Raw genomic sequence first — 13,460 nt, forward strand, 5'->3', positions numbered from 1 at the left:
GGTAGTAAAAAGTGTCGAATGTTTACAAGACGGGTCGTGATTTGATGTACCGCATCCATGGGTTTGGTTAAATTTTACATTTTACTACCCGGATCTGATTCCGGGTAACTACCGGCTGAATCAAATATGGTCTAACATTATTGTCTTGTTAAATGCTCATCAGTTAACCAAAAACGCTGCAAATTGAAGGTGTCACGTGCAGGGTTTGACAATTTCGACGGGACTCTCGGAACCAATTCCGGAACACTATCAGTTGTCTTTAGTGTGACGTAAGGCTATTTTCTAGCTAACTGTTCATCAGGTTATCGCGAAAGCCACGATTTGATGTGTCACATTTACATTTGGCCTCTTCCGGCCTCTCAAAACCGATTCCGAAACACTTGCTGGCCGTTCATTAGGTGGTCGGCGTTCAGTCAGAGTGGACTGTGCGATTTTTTAGAGTGGTAAATATAAGCGTCGGGTTTCGAAAACTCATTGTCCATCAGGTCATCGAAAATGCCGTGGTTTGATGTGTCGCATGCATGGGTTTGGTTCAATTGTATATTTGGCCACTTCCAGCGGGACGCCTAGAACCGGTTCCGGAACACTACCGATTCAGATATAGTCTGAGATGATTTTCCTGCTCATTATCCATCAGGTCATTTAAAATGCCGTGGTTTGATGTGTCGCTTGCATGGGTTTGGTACAATTGTATATTTGGCCACTTCCAGCGGGACGCCCAGAACCGGTTCGGGAACACTACCGGTTCAGATATGGTCTGAGACTATTTTCCTGCTTACCGCTCATCAGGTTATCGAAAATGCCGTGGTTTGATGTGTCTCATGCATGGGTGTGGTTCACTTTGATATTTGCCACTTCCGGCGGGACACCCGGAACCGGTTCCGGGACACTACCGGTTCAGATATGGTCTTAGACTATTTTTCTGCTTACCGCTCATCAGGTTATCGAAAATGCCGTGGTTTGATGTGTCGCATGCATAGGTTTGATGCATTTTCATATCTGGTCCCTTCCTGGGGTACCGTTCCGGAACACCTAAATGGCCATATCTCCGGAACGGCTGAACCGATCCGAATTATTTTCAATAGGAAACAATGGGACCAGATTCCGCGTCGAATGAACCATCGGTCATTGAAATCGGATGAGGTTTACTGCCAAAAAGTGATGTGAGTTTTTTTGTACACACACATACAGACACACACACACACGCACACACATACACACACATACACACACACAGACATCACCTCAATTCGTCGAGCTGAGTCGATTGGTATATGTGATTTGACCCTCCGGGCCTTCTATCAAAAAGTCATTTTTGGAGTGAACATATAGCCTTTCCAGTACACTTAGTGTACGAGAAAGGCAAAAATACATTTCTAATTGTTTGATAAGTTACTTATGCAGCCATTCGATTCCATAGAAAAACGATATAGTGCATCTCCGATTGTCGTAAAACTTGGTGGGCTTGTAGTTCTTTGGAAATAATTAGACCCGTATTTTTTTATTTCGACATTAGGGTGACCAATTTTCATATAGGGTGGTCCAAAAAAATCAAGGTTTTTTAAAACTAAACATTTTCAAAAAATCGTAACTTTTGAACCATTTGACCGATTTTAAACTTCTTTTTTTTTGAAAGATATTGAATTGTAGTTTTCAGGAAAAAATACGGTAAAATGGCTAAAATGTAAAAAATACTATAAAATATGCAAATGTATTAGTTTTTTCACGTTTTCATGGTCTCGGGACCAAAGAGGTACCCTGGTTTTATATTTTTATCAGAAAATTCAGGAAATTTGGCGTAACATATCAAAAAATCAGAGATTTCCAAAGAACTACAAGCCCACCAAGTTTTACGACAATCGGAGATGCACTATATCGTTTTTCTATGGAATGGCTTATGTATAAATGTCTCAGCTTTCAATTGATGCAAAAAATTTGAAAATCGGTGGTTGCCATCATGGTATAAAAATCCAAAATGGCGGCCAAAATCAATATGGTCGACCCAACTTTTTATAAACTGTAAATAGTAGCTAAGTTTTTCCTCTTTTCAACAACAATTCGTTTTGCGGTGGTTTTTGGGGAAACTTTCGAGTTATAACGTTTTAAATGAGCCACCATTTGACCAAAATCGAGGGGTCTGCAAAAATTATTGTGGCAATAACTAACGGGGGGTCCATCAATTTGAGTAACCAAATGCATTTTCCTTACTGTTTTAGCGAGGACTTTTAGAAAATCGTTACCTTAAACATTTTTGAAGACAAGGTGTAAATAGTGGGCCGGTCTCAGCGAGAGTTACTCATAGTTTTAGAGCCTGTAAAACTCCATTATACAGCCGCTATCTTGAATGTTAAGCTGCTATCTTAAATTTTTAGCCGCCATCTTGGGTTTTACATCGCCATCTTGGTTATTCAGGTCACCATTTTTACTCCGGAATTCTTCCCCATACCAAATATACCCATAATGCATGGTTTTAGATCCTAAGACTACATTAAACAGCCGTCCGTCTACATCTTCTGGTGGTGTAGTTGGCATCGCGTCTGTCTAGTGAATCGGAATCGTAAGTTCGAGTCCCACCGAGAAAACGAGTAACTTTTTGCAAGCCTCGTTGGATAAATGTACGACTTGTGCTGAAAAAATCATCGTTTTGCAACTTGTTGAATAAACAAAGATTAGCGTTTGAGAATAACTGAAAGGCAACAGTATATCAGAACCAGGGTTGTTAACGTTAATCAACGATTAACGCCGTTGACGTTAAATTCCGCCGAAATCAACGTCAACGGCGTTGCGTTAATTTTTATGGTAATTAACGTTAACGTCAACGGAATGCGTTAAATCAACGTTAACGAATAGCGTTAATTCAACGTTAATCACTCATTATGATATAAAAAAGATACGTTAGTGTAGGCTGGCAATGCTTCCTAAAGGTGCCTGGACGGATCTTGTTTGGAAAGATTTTTGTGTAGTCATCTACTGGCCCGTGAATTCGATCTGTGTAGTTTGGATCGGCACGCGTAATTTGTTCCGAGTTTCTCTGGACTGCTCACTTTCTGCCCTGGTTTAGATAGACCTGGCGTAATAGTTAAATAACATTCATTCCACGGCCAGGGACCTGAGAATCCCTTTGGTGGTAAACTCACGCTGCTTGCGATGGATATCGGTTCACTGTTTAGCTAGTCACGCTGCTTCTATTAGATGAGAGCGATGAGAGCTTATTCTAATTCGTACTTATTAAGTATTTTATTTATTATTGTGCCAACGAAGGTGGTTAATTTGAACATCAAAACCACTGTTGATTTGATCGCAGTAGACATGTCAAGAATGTCAATTTTTTTCACCTACTTCTTTTGGTGACTCAATCGCGATTCTGAAAAGCAAAGTTTGGTTTGTAAAGTGGACTAAACTAGAAAGTCAAGCGGTTCAAGTTGGTAGAAATTCAAGTTTCGAATTGAAGAAAACCCGTTTCTCGCCATAAATGATTAAATTCAAGAGTGAATGTATTGGGACGATTGGGACCTCGAAGCAAAACCATACATCGGTGGGATTTTTATATCAACCCCAATATCATCAAATTTAAGAAAAATGCTGGGGTACAACGTGAGTAGTCAATAGTCATGTTACTTACCATGTAAATGATGATCATTGTGTATTTTTATCGGTAAGTATTCAAAGAGGTTCCCTAAAATGTGTGATTATTGCAGTTGTTTCAAAATACGCACGTCAATTATGCTTCTAAACTGACCAGGCACGCTGTAATATCGTCAACCGACTCGTTACTCATAAGATAGCGCCCACATTAGTGGACTAATAACTCTTCGTGCACTAGGCAAAGCTCCAAATAGTCGCTTAAAGAGTTGCCACATATAATGTTGGGTTAGCAATAATGGAGCACGGGAGCTGATGGCTGGTCATAATAAATGCATAATTTGACATAGCTTATTGTGGCCACTAGAAATAAACACAATTTGAAAAAATCGTAAATGTAAACTAGAAGGCAAACATTTAGTTGGACTTTGAGAATATTTTTTTGTGATTTACTCATGTTTTTTTAGAGACAAAAATAAACAATACAGTGTTAGAAAATTCAACAGAAAATAGCCCACATTTTTGCTATTTGAATCATGCACTCTAGGAAGTTCATTTCAAATATACTTTTGCTTTTCGCATCTCCAAAGTAAACCAGAAAAAAAACATTCTTTTGCTTTGTGAATTTGATTTTTTTTGTAATAATATCCAAAAAGAATAATATCGAAAATTTTGTGGCTTTATCAATTCGTAACAAAAAAAATGGTTCTCTCATATAGCCGATGCTGAATGCGCACGTACAGTGGATGGCCAAAATGTTTGGGATAGGCAACTTTTTTTCTCCAACATAAAAAAAATCAACATGCCGTAACTTTTCATAAAGGGCATAAAAAAATCTCAAATTTTGACTGTTTGTCAACCCATTAAATGTGCATCTGTGGTACAAATTTGGGCTCGATTGAATAATTTTTCGCGAAGTAAGAACCGTTCGGGTAGAACATTATTATTTAGACAACTATTGTTAGAACTGTCATATCTCGGAAACCAGTGAACCGGATTAAATGATTTTTTTAACGTTCATCAACAATATATTGATACTTATTACGACGTTATAAAATGTAATATTTTCTCACGGTGAATACCCATATAGAGGAAAATAAGTCAAATTACAATACTACAAAAATTACTAAATATGTTCTTCCTTCAATCTAAATAGGCCCTAATATATCTGATTAGAGATAACTTGAGAACAGAAGTGGAAAATCACCAAAACTTATTGACATTGATGTAACAAAATTACATTTTTTTGAAAAAATCCAAAAAAAATGCCAATTCATGACAACTTTTTTCAACGCTCAAAAAGTACCTATGTTTTAATAGTTTGTGAAGCACTTACATAGTGTTAGTGTACGTTCAAAATTTCATTCAATTCGATTCACTGGTTTTCGAGATATGACAGCTCAAAAACGAGTTGTCTAAAAAATAGTGTTTTACCCGAACGGTTTTAACTTTGCGAAACATAAATCAATCGAGCCCAAATTTGTACCAATGATGCACATATAATAGGTTGACAAACAGTCAAAACTTGAGATTTTTTGATGCACTCTATGAAAAGCTATAGCATGTTGAACTTTTTTGTGAGAGAAAAAAAAGTTGCCTATCCCAAACATTTTGGCCACCCCCTGTATATTCAGCATAGTCAATGGTCATGCTGAAGGTGACGGGCTCGATTCCTGGTGGGTCCAGGAACTTTTCGAAAGGAATTTTTTTTCGACCTCGAGAGAAGCTTCGCGCCTGCCACACGATAAACATATGTAAAATAAAATGGCTATTGGCAGAGAAAGCTCTCAGTTATAATTGTGGAAATACTCATACAACACTAAGCTGAGAAGCATGCTTTGTATCTATGGGGAACATTAAGATGTTTTCCCAGGAACGCTTCGATGGCAATGTGATATGCGATGAAACGGATACACTAAAGTGTATAATGGATTACTGCACAAATTTACTCTGGCCGACTTATTCTCACACGAAAATTGACGTTTGAGTGGTGTCAGCACCTCTCAAACATCAAATTTACTGTGAGAGTAAGCAGGTCAGCATAAATTCGTGCAGAAGTTCATACAGACTCGGGCAAATGCCTCGATTAACGTAAAATCAACGGAGTCGTTAACGTTAATTCAACGCTTAGCGTTAACGTTAACGTTGATCAACGACCCTGAAAAATCAACGCAAAAAACGTTGATCGTTACAATTAACGTTAACGAGTTAACGTAACGGCGTTAATCGTTGATTAACGTTAACAACCCTGATCAGAACCATCACAATATTGATTTCGTTGGCTAACCGAAAAACATCAATGATATTCCCGGTGAATATCATTTGACATTTCTCATAGGTAGTCCGTGACACTTACCTTAAATATTCGAAAAATAGCGGTTTTTCCGTAACTTTCTTGCTGGTTTAGCCGCACAAGTTTTTCATATACCATATTCTCAGTTTCAGCTTCTAAAATGGGGTCTCCTGTTAGCCTAGTGGTTCAGGCTATGGATCGCCAATCCGGAGACGGCGGCTTCGATTCCCGTTCCGGTCGGGAAAATTTCCTCGACTCCCTGGGCATAGTGTATCATTGCACTTGCCATACAATATACAAATTCATGCAATGGTAGGCATAGAAAGCCCTTCAATTAATAACTGTGGAAGGGCTCAAAAAACACTAAGTTGAAGCGAGGCAGGCCAAGTCCCAAGTCCCAGTAGGGAAGTCGAGCCATAAAGAAGAATAAGAAGCTTCTAAAATGAGCTGTAGGTGATTGAATTTAGATATGACGAAATGAAATATTCAGCACTGGTTCTAACAATGTTTTTCAATCTCAATTTCTTTTTGTTTGATAATCCCGCATACTTGTAGAACGAGATCAACAGTCACCATCAAGTTAGATGTGAACAACACTTCAAAACGATGTCATTAACATTTTCGGTGCTGGAATTTCGGTACGCTGCTATTCATTCACCCTGTGACATCATTTCCCAAGTAACACAACTTGTTGCATAATAGTTATAAATTCTCTTATAATACTTATTCAGTAGTAATTTTCGTGTTATATCGACATAAAACCGAGCACCTATATAATCAAAACAGCGCAAAAAATGGCGGCTTATAAAACATCTTACAAGTTATATAAGATGTATTTCAATACATTTATAGTACTAAAAATGTTGTCTGCGGTTCATTATTGGTTATGATTTAGTTGTTTGTCATCAAATGAAACTTGCAATAATCTTAAAATATACAACCACAATTGTTGGTTGGAATTAAGCTGCCATCAAGTAATCTAACTTTCAGACGACATTTATATTTCATACCATATACATAAGCTGTTATCCTGATTTTTGATAATGATATAACTTGCAGAAAACATTTATATAACAAACACATAAGTGAATTAATGCAAAGCAGATAAACTGACAGAAAACAAAATTAAACAAATTCAATTTTTAAACCTGTGTAAAAAAACAAACAGATGGCTTTCCCAGCTCGAAAAAATGATGTCTTGTGATGGATTAGATTACATTCCATAAACTATTCAGTTCAGATAACAAATTCTGATATAGATTTTACTCAGTGGAGGCAGTGATGATTTACGTGCGCTTTAAGATTTATGGTTAAACATTTATTTTTACTTCTCCATAAATCAAGCGCCACTCAGTTGAATTTAAAATGCAACATGAATCTACCAAATAATAACGCTTAATGAAGATATATTTCAAAACTACGCGCAAAGCAATATGGCAGCTTGCTCAGACTCACAGTGCTGTTCAAATTTTTTGGAACAATTTCAATAAAAAATTTGATTGAACCTCCGACTTGAATTATCACGATTTTCATGCGAATTTAAATGATGTAAATATTATGATATTACCCAAACTGAAATATGTAATATTGTTTTTAAGAACAATTGGCAAAGGAAAATAAGAATTTGAATTTGTTTCAAATTTTTATCCACGCAATAACTTGTATGCATAAGCATTACCGGCACTGTAGTCTGCATGGTAATTCGTAATCGCAACATCAAATAGAACAAACACTTGTTGATAGGTTTCAAATTACGTTTATAATACGTCTTGGTAGCATTTATTCAACATATGCTCTCAAACGTTTCTTTGTTTGTTTTATTGCATTCATTACAACACTAAAATAACTATGTTATAACTTATTCTCCAGTAAAGCAAACTCTGCCAAATGTCAAAATGTTGTTGTCATTTGTTTTTGTTTTGTTTATGGCCCTTGGAATTTCAAAAATACATTGCGTAATTATCGACAATTTACCCGCTCTACGCGTTCGAAACAATCCATTATTAGACGGATTCCGCGAGTGTTTACTTAAATCCATGGGGAAGAAAATAACGGTGAAAACATGGTTACTGCGCAGTTTACATCCGCTGGCGGAATATTTTGCACAACCAAAAGCTTTTCTCAGTGCTAGCAGTCGTAAAGTGGAATAAAGAATCACACCAGCAAGCTGAGAAATCTGTACGCTGTAGTTTGAAGATCATGGAATTCCGACAGTTTATTCTGGTGCATCGCTGAATACGTTCGGTCTACCGTTTTGGCCTTGCGGGTGGAGCGTGATGCTTAGCACACCCGCTATCCTAATGAATGTGGAAGCTTTCTGAAATTGATATTTATTGCAAAATTTTGTGCAACTATGAATAGCATGTCGGATTGGATTATTTGAGAGATGATTGATTGTTTAATAATCTCATTTTCAATAATATGTACTCCTAAACAAAAATCAAAAATAAAAAAAAGTAAGTAGTGCGTCTAAAAAGAATATAAACACCGGTTGCTTTCACGATAACCTTGTGTTATGATGGTGGATTAATGTTATTTAATTGTATTATCAGTGCATTTAATGCATAATAATATCGGTGAAAGCCATATCAAGAAGAGAAAATACCAGTGAAAGGAAAAAAACTGTATTCTTGTTGATTGTTATCGGTCAACATAACTAGAGCTTGATAATAACTAAAGATGTTCAGTAAAACGCATATATAACACTTATGGAACATATTTTGAAATTTTAATTTTTGAAGATGTTTTACTGTGTTACTTGGGTTACCATTTCTAGTTTGGGGTGCATAACCTAGCACTAGCTGATAAAGCGTGCACTCATCTATGGACTCTCGGAGCCATAGTTAAATGTAAAATTTGCCGGTTTCCCGATTTATTCAAGTGGAAAACTACGTTCAAGTGGGAGGTGCATCCTCCATTCGCAGAAAAGGAAACTACATATATAATTGGATGGTAAATATTTCGAACTCCGAATCTGTCGTGCATTTTTAAGAGGGGTTGAAAATTTGTTCCAGTTTGTTGGCTCTTAAAGCGTTTCACTAGAATGTATGCGTATCGATAATCAAATTCATGACCAAGTTGTCATGTTGATATAACTTCTAGGGATCACACAAACACGCGAGTGGGTTTGCATAATAATCCTATCCTATCTGCTCTGAACAAACACGAAAACCAGCGTCAATTCAATTAATAATTCACAATATTTAAACACCGATATTAGTTCACCTTTCGGCTGCAACACTTTGGCGGATGAGTTATGACTGCGCGATAATAAAAACCCGAAGTTAATCACCTATGCACCTGTCCAGAGTTTCCAGAGCACCCACGCACCCACCTCATCAGCCAGTTAGGGTTAACCACGCGCGTTGTCCTGTTGATGTTGCCTGTATGCATAATTGATTTTGCCATCATCGCTTCCGGTTGGGAAATTTTTGCACCCTTCCCTCTTTTTAGCTCCTTTCCGGCCAGTTAAGTCCTGAGCTGCCGTAAAATACTCAACCTGCTTCATAATTAATAGCGCTCTCCACTTGAACCCACACGTTGGGAATCTGTGGCAGCACGCACAAATGTTACCCCCTCCGCAGTATGGAAATGTGAAATGACCCCCACCGCAACTATTCATTGCTGGAGCTCAAAATTTTATACCTAAAACTGACTTTGGGCTTGTGTTTTTCAATATTTATGAAATGGAACCTTTAAGGAATTAATTATTACAATGTAACATGTACGAGCCCTACAGCCCTACATTTTACAGCTAAGACGTGGGTATCAAGCATGACCAAAGCTCCCAGTTGAAAACTGTGGAAGTGCTGTGGAACTGTGAGGAGGTTACGCCAAATAGAAAGAAAGATGAAGAAGAAGAAAAAGAAAAAGAAAAAGAAAGATAAACCAAGGACATATTAACAACACGCAACCTGAGGTGAGTTAGAATGGCATAATAATTAATCACCCTGGATCACAAGTAGTGTTTGATGTTAAGTGTAAGGTGCTGCTCGTGAATCCAAGGATCATCAGTTCGACACTAAAGTGACAAGTATTATTTTTTTGCATTAGACGTTACATTACATCGCCCACTGTTAATCGCATAAGAAATGGTTTAAAGTGTTATTATTATCCTGCCGATTCACGCATTTCGCCTCCACTTTACCGCGCATATGGCACTTTTGTTGCATCTTATGTGACATAACTTGCCTGTATAAGAGTACGTATAACACGGTCATAAACTTCATTATACGTGTAAATTGATCGTCTGAGCAATAACGATGAACAAATTGCTTTTTGTAAACGGTATCTCGTGAATTTAACTGATACCAGACATTTAAAGGTAGTTAAACAAAATTTTATATATATTGCTAGGGTGCCTGTACCAGTTATCGCACTACCTAAGGAAAACTACTTCTACAAAAATAAGAAGAAGACCGACGAATATCGTCAATATGTCAAATGATAGATTTGTTTTCATACTTTACCTACAGGAAAAATATAAAATCTGTGTCAAACCCAGTTTTACTATTTATTACGGCGTGTGCCAATGATACCCAAGTAACACCAAAAACATAAGGGGCTGTCCATAAACCACGTGGTCATTTTTTAGGACTTTTCAACCCCCCCCCCCCCCCCCCCGCGTGGTCATTTGTTCATACAATTTTTTTTATTTGTCCATACAAAATGGTCATTGGCCGAACCCCCCCCCCCATGACCACGTGGTTTATGGACAGCCCCCAATCCGAAACAGCAAAATATTTACTTTGTCCTACAGCAGTTGTTATGAAGTTTCTCGAAACATATTATGTCATGGATATGTCGTTTTCATGATACCTAAAACTTATACACAGTGATCTTCTATGTAGAAGTCTTATTAAAGAATATATTTTGTTTTCTCAAACAAACATTGCATGTTGTTTTCGATTATGTTGGGTATGTTCTATTTAAGTACACTTTGTTTGTTACCATACATGCTCAGTATGTTCTATATGTCATATTAGAGTAACATTTGCAGTTTCTTGTTTAAGACTTGTTTTCAATCATGTTTAGACAAAACATAATATGTTTCGTATGTTTATAATTAGTCGAATTTTGGTTTTCTGCAGTATGATAGAAAACATGTGTAACATAAACCTAATTCATTTTATTGAACAGGGACATCCCGAGCAGGAATGAATAACTGCCACATAACTGAAGCATACCAAAGTCAGGTAACATACCAAGACAAGGTATTGGTCGGTTATCCAGGTATTGAAAATAACTTATTTTGGTATTTTGTAGGTATTGATAAAATACCTCAACGAGTTATTGGTTTGGTGTTGAGGACTGCTTGAGGTATTATTCAATTATGTGAAAATCGCTGTTTGTATGGAAAAATCTCCGGTTATTATTTAGGTATTGCCATACCTGATGTCATTATTCACGCGTTATGCACAGAATATACACCAGTTATTATTTTAGGTATTTTACCTCTTATGCAGGGCTACTTAATACCTCATTCAGGTTGCAGGTATTCGGTTTTCCATACCTGAGTTAGTTATTCTTCAGCTATTTTCTCCTCCTCGGGATGCTACACTACCGATCATAGAAATGTAGAATCGATTTTTATTTCCTACGTAAAATATATACTCCTAACAGAATCTTTGCTATGAATACCTATATAAAAAAATGACAGGAACATATGTTACAATACGGGCCGATTTTACCGAGCATAATGCTCTTTGAGCCGCTTCAATGTATGAACTGTGATAATTATTTGATACTTGATATTTGTTGCCTGGCCAAATCGTGACAGATATCAAACCGTTCAAATACCAAACCAAACATGAGAACCAACAACAACCACAACAAAATTATCCACAAAAACAATATCAAGCCAATTTTGAATCATATCTCAAAACATGTATCATGCCATGTCACAGACTGCCATTTAATTTTATTTCTAGATTAATAAATATTTATCAAATATTCTATTATGTTGCAATAATTTGTGATATGTATGTATAAACTTGACAAATTCTTGAGAAAAATAAAGCATGTTTGAGTTTTTGTGTTAAAATAAGATGAATACTATTAATTTATTTTGATGCAAAATTCTTCAAAAATAATGATTTATAAGGCGCATTAATTTTATCGGGGTACAATAGTCTATTTCACCGTAAAAAATGATTGGCATTAAAATTTATGACCACAGTATGGCAATTAGGCGTTAAAGTGGCTTGGTAGAATTATTGACGCATGTCGATTTTCACAGTTGTAGATTTTTATTTTTGACATTTTGAAACCTAATTATTTATAGTAGAGGCTTTCCACGAAGCAGCACGAAAAAAATCCATTATTTTTAATTTTGCATTTTTGATTTGCATAAAATTATGCACAGCTGTTCTAATCAATATAAATAACTATTTTTTCATATTAAAACTTTTTATTGAGTCTCGACTAACTTTCAAATAGGGCCTATGAAAAAATGGAACACATGCAAATGAAAAATCATATCTCTGAAACTGCTTGTTTGATCGGAAAACTGTCTTCGCCAAAGTTGTAGATTAATAAATGGTGGCTCTCAGAAAAATACACATTGAAAAATTTATTTAGTTTTTCTTCTAAAAAAACTGAATTTTGTTACTAAAAATTATCAAAAAATTATTTTTTTACCTTCGTGATATTTTGTGAGAATAAAGTTCATTCTGTTAGCTACCATCTGTAGAAATTTCATAATGGTAAAAAAATGTACAAAAAAGTTATGGCACTTTGAACATTTTCGGTTGTGTGTTTTTTAGAGTGTATGACGAATTCACGCAAACTCGCCGTAGGGGTTTGGCAAAACTGTCTCAGAATCCGATGGAATTTCTTAGCTTTAAAGACGTATTTTAAAGCAAGATTGCATACGTTGTTTTTTTTTATTTACCTAGACTAATATTTGAAAAGGTCTAAAGTATTTGACCGTTTTTTACTCAATATAACTTAAAAATGACATTACCTACAAAAAAGTTATGTATGGGTGACTTTTAGATAATCATGTGAACTTTCATAACATTGAAAAATGTCAATACGCTTTAAAAGTAAAAAAAATGCAAATAAGAAAAAATATTTCAATTTGCAAAACATGACATTTTTGTAATTATTGAAAATTTTGCCATATATCGCAAGATGCGCACTTTTGAAGAAAAGCATTTCTGAGGTACCGTGATTTCGGGTGAAACTGATCAGTGAGGTGAAATTGATCGACGTGAGGGTCATGTTCATTTGTTAAAAATATTGCTTTAAACTTAAAACAATTTGTAGAAAATGACCATCATCCGACTAAAGGATTATTGAATGATGAGTTACATGTTTTACAGTCAATTAATCACATATTTCTGTATTAAATTCAATATTTTCCGTAATTGCGTGTTTGGCGAACCTCAAATACCCTTTCAAACTTTTGTTACCGTGGCTGTATCGCACATGTAATGAATATTCGAATGGATGCTTTTAGCTGCCAAGTATTTGCTAAACACGATTTCATAATCAAAAATTTTATAAATATTCAAATTTATACATAAAATTGCACTTTTCAGAAGTAATCACTTTTTCAGTATGAAAAGTGCATACTTTAAGG

The sequence above is a fragment of the Aedes albopictus genome, chromosome 2, assembly GCF_035046485.1.
Source record: "Aedes albopictus strain Foshan chromosome 2, AalbF5, whole genome shotgun sequence".
Taxonomy (NCBI): Eukaryota; Metazoa; Arthropoda; class Insecta; order Diptera; family Culicidae; genus Aedes; species Aedes albopictus.